Genomic DNA, 16,740 nt, shown 5'->3' on the forward strand with positions numbered 1-16,740 from the left:
TTATTTATGAGCATCTTTCCTACATCAGATACATATTACTGAGCATCTTCTGTACCTAAGACCCCCTGGACACCTGTGAGGCTACGGAAGAAGAAATGTCATGACAGGAAGCAGGTATGAATTTCGCCCTGAGGCCCGAGTTTGGCAAAAAGCAAGTCATAAAATAGGTGAAAAGTGATGCTGGATTTGTCAAAGTTCAGTTGCAGAGAAAGAATCTGCTCTGGCTATTTTAAACATAAAAGATTTATTGCAGGATCTTAAATTGATTACAAAGTCATTTTTTGGGTGGGGAGCAAGAATAGACTCTAGATTGAGCCTTTAGAAATGGGTACTAAAAGACGCGCCACATGTCTCAGGGTCAGAAGATCTGACCGACTGGGCCGCTGTCCCTGTGGCTGCTTGCTGGGGCTCCACAGCCATGCTGCACCCAGGGCCCATTGTCACTGCCTGCAGGGCCAGCAGGCCTGCCCCGGGGCGGATGGCGCCAGCAGGCAGCCTCGTGCCTGCATCTTCACAATATGAAGCTAGAGACTCCCACTGAGGGCCGCCAGTGCCGCACCAGAAAACGGAAAGGTCCCAGATTGATCTGTGAGAAGCAGCAGAAGCCTAAACCCTGTAACTCTTGCCTTCTGCGCTCCCTTTGTGTGCAGCTGGTCCACAAACCACAGTCACACCTAAGATAGGCCATCCAGGGCCTGCGCTACTGAAGGCTCACGGAGGCAGGAGGATGGGCGTTAACCACAGAGTCACCATGTAGCTGTGCGTGGGATTGGTGATAACAAGAGAGAATCCTTATGATTAAGAGAGCTTGGGGGGGAAATGGAATCAGAAAAAATAGGCTATTTTTGGTAGACATGTGGCCACAAAGAGGACAGACAGAAAGCAGTCCCTTGAAAGACAGGCATAGTTAAAGGAGGGCTCACAATTAATTTCTTTAATGTAATGCAAGATTATTTGAACAAACTGAGAAGAAGAGGTAAAGGAGTGGGGAGTAGATGATGCATTATCAGCAAACTTGGTCAACAGTTTGGTTATTGAAGAAAATCATTACCATAACCCTAGCCCTAACTCTAACCCTAGCCTTAACCCTAACCCTAACCCTAACCTTAACCCTAACCCTAACCCTAGCCCTAACCCTAATCTTAACCCTAACCCTAACCCTAACTCTAGCCCTAACCCTAACCTTAGCCTTAACCCTAACCTTAATCTTAACCCTAACCCCAACCCTAACCTTAACCCTAACCCTAACCCTAGCCTTAACCCTAACACTAACCCTAAGATAACCCTAACCCTAACCCAGAAAATATTAAACTAACAAAAAATAGACTTTGTTCTAAAATAATATTTATTTTTGTCCTAAAAAATATCCTATTCTAGTGATATCAACCATTATCCATCGTATCCTCAATATCCACATGATCCTAGAAAGTTTTCCTAAGAATTATTATCATAGATGAATTTCAAATGCATGTTATGCCTAAGCTTTAAGAGCCTTATAAGAAGAAAAAGAAAGGGCTGTTCCTTCCAGTAAACTCTGTGGGGAATCTTTCCTATCAACCCAGAGAAGGTGTTAGAGTCATATAGCTGTAGCCATCTCGTTACTTTCTCTCTAGTTTAGTTTTTCTCTTCAAGATCATTAATTTGTCTGGAGTAGTCCCAGTACCCAGAAGGACCACATTCTGTTTTGAGAAGGAAGAACACGGTGTTCGAAGGCCGACAACACAGTGTTTGAAAGGAAAGTTGAAATACGGGTAGCCCATTAAAAGTTACCTGCCATTCATAAAGTCCACAACGGCCATGTCATCAAAGGCCTCCCTCTGAGTAGCAAGGACATAGGGTACTTCTGACACCCTGAGAGGGAGAGGAAACAGAGACATGTGAGAACGTCATCTGATTTGGGGGCCTCCCAGAGGGCCCCTTGTAATGAATCTGATTCTGTACTTGGGCGAGAGAATCATGCAGAGGAGCCCAGCACCCTGGGAGACGGGCGGGATGGGCCTAAGGATGGGAGCTTCCAGTGAGGAAAAGGAACCCGTTGATCTTAGAATATTTGCCATTGTCTATGCCAGACAACTTTCACATTTACCTTAAATATTGCTTCACTCCTTCACTAATATAACCTCCAAGGTGGCAGGAGTCATCGCCCCCTTTCACTTTGGCACCTACAAGACTAGAAGGCTGACTGGAACACCATGGGGACACCAAGCCAATTTACTGAAGAAACGGAAGCACCTGCGCACTGGCTTTGCTTCCCGGGTTTATTGTCACCCTCACTCAGCCACCTTATCACTATGAAAAGAGCACCCACGAGTGTCGCCTACAGTGCAGCTCTCATGTCTCATTGCAACAACCCTGCTCAGAGCAGAGCCCACAGCCCCAGGGGACGGTGAAGACTGTGAAGGTTCTGGCACCCAGCAGAGATTTTTAATTGGGCAAAATAGCTCAGAGAGATGATCTCTTTGCTGCTGCTATTGTAATTTTTATGATTTATTTATTTTTTAAATTTATTTTCATTATAGTTGACATACAATATTATATCAGCTTCAGGTGTACACATGGTGATTCAACATTTATACACAATGTGATCTCCGTCATAAGTCTAGGACCCATCTTTCCTAGGCCATAGTTGCTATGATATTATTGATTCTATTCTCTATGCTGTACTTTACATTCCTGTGACTTATTTTATAACTGAAAACTTTTACTTCTTTTTTTAAATACGTTATTGATTTCAGAGAGAGGAAGGGACAGATAGAAACATCAATAATGAGCGAGAATCATCGGTCAGCTGCTTCCCACACACCCCCTACTGGGGATTGAGCCCGAAACTCAGGCAAGTGGCCTGACCAGGAATCAAACCAAGACCTCCAGGTTCACTGATTGATGCTCAACCGCTGAACCACACTGGCTGGGCTGGATGCTTTTACTTCTTAAATCCCTCCCCCTTTTCGGCCTCTCCTCCACCCCACCTCCCCACAGCAACCATTAGCTTAATCTCTGTATTTAAGATTTTGTTTCATTTTGTTTGTTTTGTTTTTTATATTCTGCATATAAGTGAGATCAAGGTATTTCTTTTTCTCTGTCCAACCTGTTTCATTTAGCATAATACTGACTAGGCCCATCCATGTTGCTGCAAATGGCAAGATTTCATTTTCTCACTCATCTAGTGATGGGCACCTCAGTTATTTCCACACCTTGTTATCATGAACAATGCGGCAATGTGCATAGGGGTGCATGTGTCTTTTCAAATTATCATTTTTGTTTTCTTTTGATAAATACCCCAAAATGGAATCTCTGGGTTGTATGGTCATTCTCTTTTTTAATTTTTTATAAGAATCTCTACACTGTTTTCCATAGTGGCTGCATCAATTTCCAGTCCCCCTGTCAGTGCACGGGGGTTCTCTTTTCCCCACGTCCTTCCCAACACTTGTTATTTGTTGTCATTTTGATGATAGCCATTCTGACAGGTGCGAGGGAGTGGTTTTCCTACCAAAGCTGATAGGCTCAAGAATATGTCTGTAGTTGAATAGAAAGTTAAAAGCAAGTTGAGGAGCAAGTTGGCCAATAAATATAACAGAAACCAGAACTGGGTCTGAAAAGAAGTGTGTGTGTGATCTTTGCCACATGAAATTAATAGGGTTCAAATACATCGAAAAGAACAGCAACAAAAAGAATAGTAAGTTATGAGAGAGTAGCACCGCCCAAAGAACCACCAGCCAGGACTGAAGAAAGAGAGATTATTTGAGATTAAAACCACTCTTTAATCTCCTTGAAGTAGGAACCAGGCTAAGAAAGCTTAGCGGTCACCCTCTGATGTCTGTTTCAGATAGCCGAGGAGTCAGGCACTGGGAGAGGAGTCATTTTCCCGAGTGCTTTGTGACCTGTGTTTCCCAGGGTTCTCCTTCTAGATGGGGTTGTTATACTGCTCTTGTTCCCTTATCTCATCCTGGGGTTTGGTGATGGAGATAACTGGTCCCTGCAGTTCACAGGTCCCTAAAATACAGAGTCACAACTGCACCCGATACAGGGATGAGCTTCTGATAGAAAGGCTTGCTGTCACAAATTGATAGGACCTGTGGTTATCTGAGTGTAGTTTATGTTTGGGAAGGAAAGTGATAAAAATATTTGATGACTGGAATAGCAACTGTACATCTAATATGTTGTTACATAAGCTGGCCCGTATTAAAGTTCAAACCTTTCTTAGACCATCAGCTTACACTGCACACTGGAAATAGTCCCTGTGGTCCTCCTTTTCCTCCCAATCTCTCTAGGCCTTGCCCTGGTCTCACTTGATCCTAATGGTTAAGCCAAAAGAGGGTAAAGAGACAATTGTCAATGTGAAAGTATCAAAGAAACCTCCATTCATCTCGGCAGGTTCCATTTTTTACATGGTGGCCCCAGCAGAGCATCCTCAGTGACCTGGGCGTCAGTCATTGACCCTAATCTTACTTGTACATCCTTTGGGTGAGGTGGACTTGAGCTCCATCTAGGGGCTGGCGTGAAGACCTTACATACAAAGAGTTGGGCAGAAGTCAAAGAATCACCATTCCTTAAACTTTGATCCCAGGTTGTTGCTTTTTAAAGAACCCGACAATTGCTTCCATTTAAAAAATGTGTAAAATTTAATAGAATTAATGCCAAGAAAAGTGCTTATAACATTTTCTGTCACATACTAAGCACTCAACAAATGTTAGGCACTGTTGTTGTTACCCCTGAAATTACCAATTCAGTACCTGGAATCAAAATTAGGCTATAGGTAGGTAGGCATTTTATTGCTGCTTTGATACTTAAATATTAGTGCCAAGCCAGGGCATGATAATAAAATCTTAATTTTAAAAGTTCTGTCACCCAGATCTGCCTCAAGCTCATCAAGGTCAAGTATTCAAAGAGATTGCTGTTTGGGATCAGATTGTGTGGTTTCTTAAGAGACATATAAGCAAGTGCTAATCAACATGTAATCACCTTGAATTTGTATTGTAAACACTTATAACTATCAATTTTAAAGAGTTTCCTTATAAAGCTTTAAATGATATTCACATAATTTCCTCATTGCAGTGCATTTTAATGAAAGTGGAAAAACACCCTTGGAATTCTTGGAATTGAACTACATGCTGATTCTGTTGCTATTTCAGGGTATGCTTGAAATGGACATATTTTTATAGCTAATCATAAGAGGAGGGTTTCAATGACCCTAAATGCTTATTTTCATATCAGGATTTCTTTTTTTAGACTAGTAAAAATCAGAAATAAAAACCATGATACACTAGAAATGAGCTTAGGTTCTTGTGAAGGTCAGATCACGTATTTTGAGACCCACGCTAGAGTCCCCAATGTCCAATAGAAGGAATTTTTCCTGACACTGGTAGATAGGTTTGTGCGAGGTGGCCAGTGGATGGATAATAGATGAAAATTAGCATAATTAAATAGGTTCTACTCATTTTTTCTTCCAGCTACTTGTTTATACAATTCACAATGAGTTCTTAAAAAGGAAGTACAGTTAAGAATTTCCCTCAGACGGTAGAAAAATTGACCTTTGAGATAAAATGTGTTAAAAGATTAATTGAAGCATGTTAAAAATTTTAAGACTTTATTTGAGCAAAAATCTATTTGAACCTGTCAGCATTCAATCTAGCAAATAGAAGGGAGCTCTGAGGAGCTGTACAAAATGAAAGACTTTTATAAACAGCAGAGATCAAGAGCAAGGAAGTGATTCTAGGCAAAAACAAGCAGGTCGGTGACTGCAAGATCACTTTCTTTTGGGGTATGTCAGGGATCTATCAGGAAGGCCACCTAGCTTAGTGCTGAACAGGTGATTCCTGACTAGTGTAAGATTCCATTTCTGGGAGGGCCAAACCTGGAATTAAGTTAAATATCGGCTTGGTGATGTGTAGACTTAGCATGAGTGACTCCATTTGGGGCCTGCTGTCTGCTTTTTAACAGGTGTAAATCCTGTATATGCCACTTAACAGCAGGTAGCACTGTGCGAGTGCACACATCTCTGGATTTCAGCATTCTCACCTGCAATGGGATATCATTCTTACCTTTGTATGGCTGTTGGGGATAATACCATGAGGGAGAATATGTTAATCAAAGCAAAGGACACTGGGCATAATAGCAATTCAGGCACATTTTACTGAAATATAGATTCTTGGATGAAAACATGTTCCCAAGTCCAGTGATCTGTTGAAAGCCTCCTATGGAGACACATATCACACAAGTTGGTCTTGCTTTCATGGAAAGAATCAAGCTATTGTAAAAAAAAAAAAAAAGGAAGCGGCATCATCGTCTTGGGACCCACTGAAGAGCGCCTGTAAAACTGCTGAAAACTGAACGCGGTCAGCGGGCTGTTTCAGCGCCGATCTCTTGGTTGTAGTGTTACAGTCATACAAGGTGGTATCTGGGGGAAATGCTGTAAAGGGTACATGGGGTCTCTTTGTATTATTTCTTACAATTGCATGTTCATCTAAAATAATCTAAAAATAAAATGTTTTACAAAAAGGGGAATCTTGCAGTTGTGCTAACTTCTGTGCTAACTGCTGATACTCCTGTAAAAAGAAGACCCCAGACAAGACTATGAATATCAGGCTGAGCCATGGCCCGGTGTGTGGTGGCTCCATTGGTGGAATCACAGAGGGTGAAAGAAGGCAAATAATTTGGCGTCTGAAGTTTGTCAACACCTCTGGAGAAAACAGCAAGAGGGCATTTGTTTTTTGGCAGATTGGTGGACCATTGTGGATTTAAAGTGATCTCACTTATAGAAATATATCCTAAGAAGCCCAAAACACCAATCAGAAAGAACTTATGCACCCCTATGTTCATAGCAGCACAGTTTACAATAGCTAAGATCTGGAAACAGCCCAAGTGCCCATCAGTAGATGAGTGGATAGAAAAGCTGTGGGACATTCACACCGTGGAATACTACGCAGCTGTAAAGAAGGATCTCTCATCCTTTGGGACAGCACCGAGGGAACTGGAGAGTATTGTGCTAAGTGAAATTAGCCAGACAGAGAAAGACAAGTACCACATGACCTCACTCACATGTGGAATCTAAAGAACATAATAAACTGATGAACAAAATAGATCCAGAGACATAGAAGCACGGACCAGACCGAGGGATCTCAGAGGGAAGGTGAGGTGGGTGGGGAGAGGTTAACCTGAGAGCCTATGTGCATATATGCAAACCCATGGATGCAGACAATAGTGTGGGGAAGGCCTGGGCAGAGAGGCAGGTGTGGGGTAGAAGAGGTCAATGGGGAACAAAGGGGACATCTGTAATTCTTTCCATGATAAAGATAAATTAAAACAATAAAATACAACGATCCGGTGTACAGCCTTATGCCCTCCACACAGGAGACGGCAAAAGCTGCAGTTTAGTGAGAAGATCCAAGCCAGTCCACCTGGGCCTGCGCCCAGTCCTCCGTCGCGGGCCTTGTTTTTGTGGACTCGTTGCTGTTCTGTGGATCCTCAGCGGCCACGGACCATTCATTCTTTCCTGCTATTTGCTGCTAAAACAAAGAGGCATCTGAGCAGATGCTGTTGTTTGTGCTCAGGCCCCGCGGGCACAGAAGCAGCACGGCAGGCCCTCGCCTTAAGGAGCCCCAGAGGGAGGAAGGGGAGATCAGCTGGCAAGTGCTGCGCCGGCTGGCATTAGGAAACTCCTGTCGCCTCGTTTTTATTTCCACCCATACTTTTTTTATATTTTAATGCCGTATCATAAACATACATATTTCAAAATCCAAAATCGTGCCAGAGCGATTGGAAATAAAACAGCAGTCCACAGACCCCTCGACTTTACCCCCAAATGTCTCTTCACGGAGGAGCCTGCTTCAGGGCTTAGGGCTGGCTATTAACTCTAGTATTTCTTGTTATATTTTTAATCAATAGCTTATACTGTGCCTCTATTATTATAGTTACATAATTATGCTGCTCGGCACAGGCAGGGAGAGGGGTCGAGGAAACTATTTCTCCTGCCCCATAATGCTGGGATGAAGAGAACATCTTTGTAATCACACAGCTGAAAACCTCACAGTTGGCTGTTTTAATAGACGGTTTATTGAGGTAAAATTTACTTACTATAACTTTATGCTCTTTCCCGCACAGTTCTATGGGACTTGGCAAACATGTTTTATTGAACAGTCTAGGAGACTTGACAAATGCACAGAGCTGTGTAACCACCGCCAAAGTCAAGACAGAATAGCTGCACCCTCCCCACGCTCCTCGCTGCGCTTCGCAGCCACCCCGTCACTCTGCTTCCACCTTCAGCCCCAGCTCTATTTATTTATTTCTTTTTTAATCCTCACCAGAGAATATTCTCTCCATTGCTTTTCAGAGAGAAAGTAAAAGAGGGAGAGAGAGAGAAATGTCGATGTGAGAGACACATCAATTGGTTGCCTTCTGCTCGCGTGGGGTAGAGCCTGCAACTCAGGCACGTGCCCCGGGCTAGAATCGAACCCAGGGCCCTTCAGTCCATGGGCCTAGGCTCTGAGCGCCTTGCCACACCGGCTAGGGCAGCCCCAGCTCTAATTTTAACAGTTTTCTTTTATGTAGAGAATTTTCCCCAGTTCTTAGATGCTATTTTGTTCTGTACTCAAAGGCGGCAGGGGGTTTAGGAAGTCGCCCCAATAGTATCTTCGTGACCAGGAAGGTGATACCAGAACATTTAGATTCCATTTAGGATTTCAGGCAGTCTTTCAGAGTAAACGATTCTTATATTATTTTAAATGGTAGCTCATTTTAGCTGAGTAAGCAGAGGAATAGGGGGGCAATTTGGACACGGGGTCGGTGTCAGGGGCCACAGGGCTGGGGAGGTAGCGTGTGGTCCGCACTGTCCACCCAGCCGAGCAAAAGGGAGGCTGCCGGGGAGAGGCCCGGAGCAACTGGGAGGGCTCGGGAGAGAAGGCCAAGCCACCCACGGGGGCCAAGGGCAGTTGGTCAGGTGTTTGGAATTAGTGGGGCATCTGTTCAATGCATAAACAATGGACCGGCAGAACCAGAACCTCCCTTTAATTCTTAGTCTTGTTATTTATCGATTAGTCTGATCTGGGTGCTTACAAACACAGGAAAAAAAGATGTCACCCAGGAGCTTTCAGTTAGGAAACAATTGTCTAAAGCAATTGCAAGCTTGATTAAAACTGTCATTTTATATGAAGTTATTTATAGAAAGTAGAGTCACAAGGCGGGAAAAGGAAAATACGGAATATAGTTACCAAGCTGCCATCATTTCAAGAATTTTGAGCCTCTGTTGAGATAGGCTTTGGGGGAAATCGAGGGAGCATGAGACATGCAAAGTAACTTAGAGATATTGATTTCCCAGCAATATTGTAATCCATCAGCCATCTGTACGCAGAGGGGTAGGAGTCTGTGTAAACCCCTCTACGTGGCCAGCCTGTGCGATTGCTCCCCGAAACTGAGAGAAATCAAGTAACTTCGTGAGTGTCAGAGATGAGTGGCAAGTAGCGTTCTAACCGACCTCAAGGCTCTTTCCAATATAACATATTTTCTGCTACACACCCAGAGACCTGTGCTCCTGCCTCACTTACATTCCCTCTTGAGCTTTATAACTTGAAACACATCCTTTTGTTCCTAAATCCCCTCTTATCTTTTTAAGGAACATGCTACTTTATTTACCTCCTCTCTCTCTCACGGCACAATTTCTAAGTGAGGGTTGAGTCCCCTCCTGCACGAACATGTTCAAGCCTGTTACATGTGTGCGGTAACGATGATAGCACTGTATACGCACACACAACAGGTGCGTCGGCGTTACCCTGCGTGTGCGTAGACAGCACTATACACGGATAAATGGCCCTGGCCCTGGCCCTCCTCTAGTCCTTTGCACCACAGAATTTCTCCCCTGAGTTTTTATGTGTTCTTTCTACACATTCTCAACTCCAATTCTCTTCTCAACCAATTCCAATCTACTTTCAAATCCATAACACCACAGATTTTTTCATGACACACTTATGATGCTTCCGAATCCATTGGTCACACCTCTGCCTTCTGCACCCCTCCTTGAAAACCTCTCCCTTTAGGGGTTCTGGGGACGCTAACCTTAGTGTCCTTCCCCCTTCCTTGGTCCCTTGACCCAGATCTCCTATTTGACCTGGCCTCTAATGTCCCCATGCCTTTGGTTTTGTCTTGGAGCCCATCCTGCTTCTCTCTTTTGTTATATTATTTCCCTGGGTGATTTCATCACTCCCCACGGCTTTAGTAACATCCATGCATTAATGACTCCAATTTTTTTAGCTTCGACTCCATGCTTTTCCCTGAGTGCAGGGCCCAAAGATCCAAACGCCCCTGGGCATTGCCATTTGCATGTCTAGAGGGACCTCAGAGTGAATATATTCAGAAGAGAGCGCTTGGTGGCCCATTATTTTGGATTCTCTTTTAGCCCTACCCATTTGCGTAAATTGCATCATAAACTATTCAGTTGCTCAAGCAAAAATCACAGGAGTCATCCTAATATCTTTTTCTCCTCACTATTTCCACACATTTTATTTCCAAATCCTTTAATTCAGTTTCAAAATAGAGCCAACCCCTGACTTATTTCCCTTTTCACGGCTTTTATCTTGGCCCAAGGCCGCCTGGGTCACGCCACAGCCTTCTAACTGGTCTCCTCGGATCTCTGGCTTTTCCTTCCCCCGACCATTTTTAAGGAAGCAAGAAGAGTTGTCTTTAATAAATGCAAATTACATAGTTTCATTTTGCTGCTTAAAACTCTTTAATATCTCCCCACTAAGTCTGGATTAAACTCAAACATAGAACCAGGGACAGTGAGGATGACTGATCTGGCCCCCGACAGCCTGCATCACATCTGCACTTTCCTCCGCTCTGCACAGGGCTGGCTCGTTTCACACGGCCGCCCACAGAGGACAGAGCGACACCGCTGGCTGCCCGCTCTGCCTCCGAGCTTAGGAAAACCGTGAGCGCCTTATTCTCCCGCATGTTCATCGCCTGCCTCTGCCCCTGAACTATCAGTTCTGTGAAGACACAGCTGCCTCCGTATTAACCACTCCCCGGGACACGGCAGTACTTGGTACCTGTTAGGTATTTAATAAATATTTCAATGAGCAATGCATATAAAACCCTCAGACCACGCCTGGTGCACTGTAAGCACTGAATAAATAACTGTCAGCCATTAAGGTAACTTCTATCAATATTTTTATTAGCTGAATAATTGCTTGAATGAATGGAATAATTGATTATTTTCCGTTTTCTCATTTCAAAGTGGAAGACATGAACTAAATAATCCTTGACACCCCAAATGTATGATTAAATTATACTTTAAAATCACATGGTAGAAATTTTCAAACACGTGCCCATTTTCCATCTGCTTCCCGTAATGTGTCAATTTATGGCAGCTCACTAGATATAAGATGCAGTGAATGGGGGCAGAGCTCATCAGTTCCTCTGCGGCTCAGGCCTGACCTTAAGGAGGGGTAGACGATAGGCCTCAAGGCACCGGCTTGTCGGAAAGTTTGGACAGGAGAGATCGCGGGCTCCGCTGGTGGGGAAGGACTATGCTCAGCGTTTCCCTGCTGCAGACATGTCTTCCTGTGGTTCAGAAGCGTGAGGAGGGACAGGTGAGGGGCTTTCAGGTTACCTGGTAAAAGTGAAAAAATATTTTCATGTATTTAAAAAATAAAAACAGCTACCTAAGTGCCAGGGATCACCCATTAGTTAACTACTTGGTAAGAAGGTAGCGAGAAGAGAGGGAGGGGAGCGGGAGAGGGAGCTCTGTTAGGAAGCTATTGCTGGAAAAATGTGATCTCCACGAATTAATAGCTGTCAAATGAATTAACATTAGTGAGCATGTTAAGTTGGTTTATTTCTCTGGACTGTAGTTTCTTTACTTGTGAAATGGCCTTGATAAGACCTAGAATGTGAGCACGTCTGACATGCTTCCTGGCAAGTGCTGCTCCATAATTGAGAGTTTATTTCCCTCTCCTTTCCACTGGCTTACAGCTAAATCGAGTGTCTGTTCAACAGATCCCCTTGTCACAAGTGATACAGTCTAACAAAATGTGTTCACACACAAGGGAGATGGTCTGAGAAATAATCCCTGCTGGTTTAGAGATGACAAAATTCTATTGATTTCTTCCCTCTGAACTCCTCTGTGACAACCCGGCCACAAGACAGGGAAACACCCTCTATCTATCTATCTATCTATCTATCTATCTATCTATCTATCTATCTATCTATCTATCTATCTATCTATCTAATCTATCATCTATCTATCTATCTATCTATCAACTATCTATCTATCTATCTATCTATCAATTATCTATCTATCTATCTATCTATCTATCTATCTATCTATCTATCATCTATCTATCATCTATCTATATCTATCTATCTATCTATCTATCTATCTATCTATCTATCTATCTATCTATCTATCTATCATCTATCTATCTATCATCTATCTATCTATCTATCATCTATCTATCTATCATCTATCTATCTATCTATCTATCTATCTATCTATCTATCTATCTATCTATCTATCTATCAATCATTATTTATTTATTTTTCCTGGTTGGAGGACAGAGATTTCAGAGCCATTTAAATTTTTGAGACTCTTTCTGAAGTTCAGCGGTCAGATTCGATAATGTCCTTGCCAACTGGGATCCATGTTGCACAGAAAACAAAATTACAGAAATACACTTGCCTATTAATCAGTAAAAAAGGTTGTGTTTCTGCTTTCGGAAGGAAATGATGCATGATCACTAAGCTCCCTAACTGTAAGTTCTTCTCTTATTTAGCTCTGAATCTTTTATATCGAATGCAGAGCTTGAAATGTAATTGGACTCACCAGATGTTTATTGAATTAAATTAAAAATGCCTGAACTTTTTACGCAGATTTTTTTAGAAATTAAAATCCAGCGTCTCGTTATTGAGCATTTTTGGTGCCCCACGCTTTAGATGAGGCATTGCAGGGGGTGCAGAGGTTAATGAGAGGGCCCCTCTCTCCAGCGCTCACCTGGAAGGGCCGGGTGCAGGCTCCCTGGGGCGGCAGCTGGGGGAGCCCTGAGGTGATGCAGGAGCCACCGAAAGGAACCGCTCCAGGCAGCTGCAAGGAATTCGGAAAACACATGGAGAAAGCGGGAGTTCGATCAGTCCCTGTTTGATTTGCAATAGGTTTGATAGCAGCAGCAAGCAGAAGAAGTAAAGGGGGGATCTGGAGTATTTGGGGGAAGGGCAGGAAACCTGGAGGCCCTAAGTGCGCGGTGTGACAGTGTGGGAACCGGGGCCTAGCAGGGAGCTCGGGGCCCGAGAGAGCCTCCGGTACTGAGCTGGAACCGCAGGGCGGTGCTGGCTTTGAGCAGAGCCAACGCTGCGGCTCCAGCCCCGGGAAGAGCTCAGCTACTCCAAGGCAGTGCTCCTCAGGGGACCCTACTCGCATGGCACAAACCCCCGGCTATGAGTTAGTCCTTCAACCAGGGCAACTTCTAGAGAAGCTCTTTAGTCTTCTTGCGCTGTACGGAGCTCACACGGGGTTATTGGAGCACATGGTGCGTGTGGAGCAATGATAACCAGACAGAGTTATCTGGTAACCTGGTAGTTACATAACACTACCAAGGCCATGTTTAATCCAAAATATCTCTATGACTAAAGGAATGGCAGACTAGTGTGTTCCCCTAGGTCTCAGGAGTCACCATGTCTAACCAAACTGGTCTCATCCCAAGTTCTCTACTTGCCTGGAACTTGTCTTTTTGTTCTACTTAAGTTCCTACTTCATAATCAAAGATATTTTAATCGTCATTTAAGAAGCACCTCACGTTATAGTGTTCTTTCTTTACTTCCCAAATCTTTTTCAGTAACTTCACAATTTTACCATATTATGTGTCGTGCATTGGAGCGATACAGAAACTTCTGCGTGCATTACCATGAAAGTGCACCATCCCTCCTAGCAAAGGACGAAGGGCATCCCTGCTGAGCGCACCAAGGACCGCAGCTGTTCTGCGGACCATGTGGACTCCCCCGTGTCCCTGTGTGCACGCTGGAGCGCGCGGGGTGCAAAGTCAGCAGGTACCTGTGCACAAGGAAGGTTCCAACAGGTCACTATTCGGGCAGCCATTTGTGCGGGGCCAAGATGTGGCTCCTACAGCTCACTTAGAACAAGTCACATATTTACAAGATGTCAATCTGGCTTGGCTGGCGTGGCTCAGCGGTTGAGCGTCGACCTAGGATCCAGGCGTCAGGGTTCGATTCCAGGTCAGGGCATATGCCCGGGTTGCGGGCTCGATCAGTGACTCTCTCATCATTGATGTTTCTCTCTCTCTCTCTCCCTCTCCTTTCCTCTCTCTGAAATCAATAAAGATATATTAAAAAAAAAAAAAGATGTCCATCTGTCAAATAAATAGAGAGTAAATGGGCTGTGGAATATTACCTTCTAATTCTCTCTGCCATTTTCTCTGACCAATGGGCTTCACTTTGCCCCCTTTCCCTTCACATACTTCAGCTGCTTTGTGGGCCCAGGAGCTGGAGGGCACAGCTGCAGGTCAGGGCACAGGGGACAGGACTCACATTTACCGCCCAGTCACATCGGGTGGTGCTCCTTTAACTCCAGCAACTGCAAAGCGGTGGCATCCTGGAGGAGCCCAGCCCCAGGGCCAAGGCACGCGCACCGATGGCCTCTTTCCTTGGCACGTGATACTGCTTCGGTGCAGGCACCTGGTGGCGTCCCTCCTTCCTTCCACTGACGTCCCTGGTCACATACCTTTGTTCCTGAACAGAACCATCTGCGAGCAGGGACAGTGTTTTGCCTCTTCGTCTCCAGGGGACAGGAAGGGCGCGGTGACAGATGCCTTACTGGCGCTTGACCAGAAAATCCCAGACTGATTGATTAAGGTGAGGTTTCTGGGCGAGGCCGAGCCGCGCCGATCGGGCCTGAGGCCAGGCCTGGTGCTGCAGGCTGCCAGCACCGGCGACGTTTGCGCCTGTGGTTTTTTCTTTAGCACTGGTTCTTCACACTTCTGAAAAAATTCTTTTCCTGGCCTGTTGTAAAGAGGTGGTTTCAATAACCCTTTGCCTCCTTCCTACTTTAGCTTTCACTGAAGGTAAAATCTTTAATGAGTTATAATTAATTCCTCCCCCATCCTTCCTCCCCCAATATAGGAAAAGGCATACATTTCCCTCAATGACTCGTGTGACATCCACACTGTCCGGTTAATAGCTACACGTCGCAAAGGGCCATTCATCATGCATTTCTATTTAGCACCTAAATTTGGATTCATTCCCTCTTCCTTCCTTTGGGATTTTCTAATGAGACAGTAAGTTAAATTTTCAAAAGGCCCATATTAACCATGGTTGCTTGATTATAACACCATGTGGGTAGTTATATAATTTTCTTTTAAAAACATTATTATTTATTTGTTAGATACCGGCTGCTGCAAATTCTCCCTGCTAACTGTGTCACAGTCTCTTACGAGGGAAGCGAGTTCTTCTTGTACGATTTTTCAGAGTTCCCTGCGGAGCTCAGATGAAAGTTTTGGTAAAAAAATAAGTTAACATTTGTAGAAGCCCCTGGAATTCACTGCTGAGCACCCTGGGAGTTACATATAATTGGGAGTTAAAGGTCAGAGTTCAAGTCTGTTTTACACTTGCTAACTCAGAACCACCAGGTGACTAGTCATTAAATTTCCCAGCCTAATTCCTCCTTATGTTTTAAAAGGAAGAACAAAACTCACCCACAGAATGATGTGAGAATCAGAAGAGACACTGAAATTGAAAACAGCTTTGTAAGCTGGAAAGAGTGGTACACAAATGCCGTGGTGATTTTCTTCTGCAGTGTGAATGGTGTCACTGAATGAAAAGCAGTGACTGTCCGCGTTTGGTTTCAGGCCTACAAATGTTAGGAGGTCCTTTCCTTTGCAAATCCTTGTAGCGGGAAGTTTGGGGAAGGGAATCTAATCCAGTCAGGCAGGCAGGCTCCTTCCCCCGCTCGCAGGTGCAGCGGCTCCCCTCTTCCTGCGGCAGGCGGTTTCCCAGGGCTTGTTTGGGGGGTGCAGTGTGAGCTCGGGTGTGAGCACCTGGAGGCGCTCCGGCCGCGGAGGGATGGGGGCTCTGCGCCCGGTCCCTGCTCCTTGCCCTGGGCGTCTCCACGTGGCCCCTGAGTTACATCCTTTCACAACAAACCCCTGGTCCAGGGAGTGAAATGTTTCCTTGAGCTCTGTGGGCCCCTCTAGCAAATTGATTGAACCTTGTCTTGTAGGGCTGGGCCTTGACTGCCGGGTGGGTGGTGTCTCTGCAGACAGTGTCAGGATGGGGTTCAGTTACAGGATGCCCAGTTGATGTCAGAGGGTGGCCTGTTGATGGGGGGAACCTCCCCCCGGGCACCCCATTGTCATTGGGCCAGGAACCCAAAAAGAGCGAAACTGAACTGAACTTGTCGGGTTACTGAAAACCATCGGAAAAGGCGAGCCCTGGAGGCGGTGCTAGGGTGGGTCTGCCTCAGGATGAAGTTCAGACACTGGTGCGGGGCCAGCAGCCCGTCGGGGTGTTTCTCCTGTGGGCGTGGACTGCGTGAACTGGGGTGAGCGAGGGGGACGAAGGCAGGACGCGGGCTCGCCTGTGCGGAGACGGGGTTGTGTCTTCCACTTATTTTCTCCAGGAAACCTTCTCTTTCCTTTTTCGGAATACAGGGCGGGGCACGAGTAGGTTTGCAGTTGCAATACCAACAAACAGTACAATAATCGATAACTAATAATACAAGCATGAACTGGGGGCTGTTTACTCGCA

The sequence above is a fragment of the Miniopterus natalensis genome, chromosome 16, assembly GCF_054644295.1.
Source record: "Miniopterus natalensis isolate mMinNat1 chromosome 16, mMinNat1.hap1, whole genome shotgun sequence".
NCBI lineage: Eukaryota > Metazoa > Chordata > Mammalia > Chiroptera > Miniopteridae > Miniopterus > Miniopterus natalensis.